Source organism: Panthera onca, chromosome A1 (assembly GCF_046562875.1).
Source record: "Panthera onca isolate mPanOnc1 chromosome A1, mPanOnc1 haplotype 2, whole genome shotgun sequence".
Classification (NCBI taxonomy): domain Eukaryota; kingdom Metazoa; phylum Chordata; class Mammalia; order Carnivora; family Felidae; genus Panthera; species Panthera onca.
The window spans coordinates 33,250,871-33,254,936 of record NC_138339.1 but is presented as its reverse complement, the minus strand read 5'-3'; the positions used below and the strand labels follow the sequence as shown (position 1 = coordinate 33,254,936).

The 4,066-nt window shown below is 44.2% G+C and overlaps 1 pseudogene; it reads left to right on the top strand.

Annotated features, from left to right (window-relative positions):
* Positions 1 to 415: 415 nt before the first annotated feature.
* Positions 416 to 1,051, top strand: LOC132682337 (beta-arrestin-2 pseudogene; annotated as a pseudogene).
* Positions 1,052 to 4,066: the final 3,015 nt, after the last annotated feature.

Below are 4,066 nucleotides of genomic sequence, written 5' to 3'. Positions count from 1 at the left end.
GGAGAAACCTGGCACCAGGGTCTCCAAGAAGTTGAGCCCTAACTGCAAGCTCAGCATGTACTTAGGCAAGTGGGACTTTGCAGACCACCCTGGACAAAGTGATGATGTGGTGCTTATGGACCCTGACTACTTGAAGGACCAAAAAATGTTTGCGACCCTCACCGATGCCTTCTGCTATGACTTTGAGGACCTGGATATAATACCCCAGAATCTGCCCTGCTTTGTCACACTGTAGCCAGACCCAGAGGACACAAGGAAGGCTTGTGGGGAAGACTTTGAGATTCGAGCCTCTGTGCTAAGTCACTAGAAAAGGAAAAGCCACAGAAGGAACTTGGTGTGTCTGGTGATCCAAAAGGTGCAATTTCCACCAAAGAAACCAGGCACTCAGATTTCAGTAGAAACCACACTTCACTTTATGTCTGACTGCTCCCTGCACCTGAGGCTTCCCTGGATGAAGAGCTATACAACCAAGGGGAGCCCCTCAACATCAACGTCCCTGTCACCAATTCCACCAAGACTGTCAAGAAGACCAAAGTCTCTGTGAAACAGCACGCCAACATCTGCCTCTCAGCACTGCCCAGTACAAGTGTCCTGTGGCTCAGATTGAGCAAGATGACCAGGTGTCACCCGGTTCCACCTTCGGAAGGTGTATATCACACCACTGCTCAGCAACAACTGGAAGAAGCGCGGTCTTGGCCTGGATGGGAGGCTCAAGCACAAGGACACCAAACTGGATTCCAGCACCATCGTGAAGGAGGGTGCCAAAGAGGAGGTGCTGGGAATCCTGGGGTTCTACAGGGTCAGGGTGAAGCTAGTGGTGTCTCGTGGTGGGGATGTCTCCATTGATGTGCCTTTTGTTCTTATACACCCCAAGCCCCATGAACACATCACCCTCCCTGGGCCCCAGACAGCCACGCCTGAAGCTGATGCCCCTGTGGACACCAACCTCATTGAATTTGAAACCAACTATGCCACAGACGATGACATCGTGTTTGAGGACTTTGCCCAGCAGCCACGGGAGGGGATGAAAGATGAGGACCAGTTCTGCTAGAAGGGAGCTGCAAAGAAGGGGCGGCTGGTGCAGGGAGAAGGAGGGTCCCAGGCTCTCTGCCCTCCCTCCACTCAGCAGCTTCCTCAGCTATCCTTCTCCCCACCTCCCTCCCTTACGAGTTTCAGCCAGACACTCTCTGAACCCATTTTTTGTTGAGAATGGATATTACTTTTTTGACTCTGGCTATGTTTCCCCAACCCCACTATGGGTGGCAAGTCATGTTCAAATCTATATTTTTTGGAGGGGGATGCTGAAAAGGGGAGTGACCGTAGGCAAAGTGGGGAGAAAGAACTCTCACATTCAACACCCCCCCAACACCCCTGCCATCACTCTTCCTCCTTTTCCTTCAACAGGAAAGGCTGAGGTGGGAAGTGGGGGGAGAGGGTGAGGTCAGTTCTTTGTTTCTAAGCATAAAGAAGAAAATAAACCCTTTAATAGGGAAAAAAATTATAAAATATTTGGAACAAGTAATACACTTCTAGATTACCTATGGTTCAAAGACAATAATATTAATGGAAGTTAGAAAAGGGGAGGAGCCAAGATGGCGGAAGAGCATGGAAGCTTTTTGTGTGTCTCGTGTCCATGAAGTGCAGCCAGACCAACACTAAACCATCCTACACACCTAGAAAACCGATTGGAAGATTAACACAACAATCTACACAACCTGAACCACAGAATTCAGCAGGTATACGACACGAAGAGCTGAACTTGGGGAGCAAGAAGCCCCAAAAGGTAGGGAACACCTTTTGCGGGCAGTGAGAGGACAGAGACTGGGGAGGGGGGAGCATACGGGGAAAGCACCCCTCCCCGAAAGGAGCTGGAGAGAAAGTGGAAAATTCGAAACAGCTGCAGGGACTAAACTAAAAAGGGAAAAAGGAGAAAGGAGAGGGTTTAAATTCCATTAAGACTGTAAACAAGGGGAGCGCAAAGGCTGCAACTCCACAGCTCCATACCTGGTGGTGCTCTGGTGGGAAAGGTGAATCCCCAGGAGCTGAGCGGGGTCCAGGAGGTTCTCAGGCCACACGGGGAAAAGCGGTTCCACTGCTGGAAGGACATTTGGTAGAGACTGTTGAAGCCATCTGGTCCCAGCAGAACCCGGAAGGCAGCCACATTCGCTGGTGCTGGGGCAAGGTTGTTGAGGGTGAAGTCTGGTGCCAGATGTGTGTTGCAATTTTCCATGGTCCCTGAAATGCTGAGGCTACACTGTCTCACGATTTTTTGGGGGGGGTGGGCTGGCATCTGGCCACAGTCTCGGGGCACTGGGAACAGCAGGGTCCAGCGGGCGTCCTGGGTGCAGCCGACATTCGGCCATTGCTCATTCGGCCATTGTTCGGTGAGACCCTCCCGCAGAGGGGCAGAGTGGGTCAAAGCCGCAGTCCTTCGGAAGTAAGGGGCCAGAGAAAACAGCCGCATCTGAGACAAAACTTGGGAGAGAGGTACTGCCTGGGGCCTGGTCACGGAGAGTGGAAAAGCGGAGAGTGGAAGAGAGCTGAAGACGGAGGACCGGTGCACAATTGCTGATCTGGAAGAACAGACTGGGTGGCTGGGTGGTGCCATTTTTCACTGCTCCCGCGCATGCGCATGTGCACCGATGAGCACCGCAGCAATCCACCCCAGTAGGCTAGCAGCGCCATCTAGTGGAGAGTGGAGCTGTTACAACGAGCCCCGCCCAATTGGGCCAACTTCGCTCTTCAAGAACACAAACCTCACCGCCGGCTTAATGTATGGACTATAAAGAGTTACATGGACTGACCTCTAGGAGAAAACGAAGCAATTTCAGTCCTACTTCAATCAGTTAGCAGGTTCATTATTCAATTTTTTTTCTCTCTCTCTTTATCCTTTTTCTCTTTTACAATTCTTTTCTTTTTCTTGAATACAGAAAGAAAAAACTCATTTTTATTTTCAATTTTTATTAAAAATATCTGTCTTTAATTTTTATTACTATATTTTTTACTTTGTGTAAATTTTTTCAAATTCTACTTTATTTGAAAAAAATACTTTATTTGATCTACTTCCATCATTTTATTTTAGTCTACTTCAGTGTACTCACTTTTCCAAATTTTCTTTTTTATTTCTTTTTCTTTTTTCTCTTTTTCATTTCTTTTCTTTTTCTTGAATGCAGAAAGAGAAAAACTTCGTTTTTACTTTAATTTTCTTTTAAAAATATTTTATTTAATTTTTATTACTATATTTTTTGCTTTTATGTAAATTTTTTCAAATTCTATGTTACTCCCATCATTTTATTTCAGTCTACTACATGTATTCACTTTTTCAAATTTTCAAACAATTTCTTTTTTGTCTTTTCTTTATTCCTTTTTATCTTTTTTCTTTTTCGTTTCTTTTCTTTTTTCTTAAATACAGAAAACAAAAAAAATCATATTTCTTTCTAATTTTTATTAAAAATATTTTTCTATAATTTTTTCTACTATGTTCTCTACTTTTGTGTATTTTAGTCTACTTTAGTGTATCTCAAACGATTTCCTTTTTGCTTTCTCTCCCCCCTCCCCCTTTTTTTTTGTTCATTTGTTTCTCTAATCTGTCAAACCACTTTCTACACACAGACCAAAACACACCTAGGATCTAGCATCATCTATTCTATTTTTCTGTGTGTGTTTTTAATTTTTAATTTTGATATTTTTTAATTTTAATTTTTTTAATTTCAATTTTTCTACCTCATTAATTCCTTTTCTCCCTTCAAAATGACAGAACAAAGGTATTCATACCAAAAGAAAGAGGATGAAGAAATGACAGCCAGGGATTTAACCAACACACAGACACAAGCAAGATGTCTGAACCAGAATTTAGAATCATGATAATAAGAATACTAGCTGGAGTTGAAAATAGATTAGAATCCCTTTCTGCAGAGATGAAAGAAGTAAAAAATAGCGAGAATGAAATTAAAAATGCTACAACTGAGCTGCAATCACGGATGGATGCAGTGGCGGCAAGGATGGACAAGGCAGAACAGAGAATCAGCGATATAGAGGACACACTTATAGAGAATAATGAAGCAGA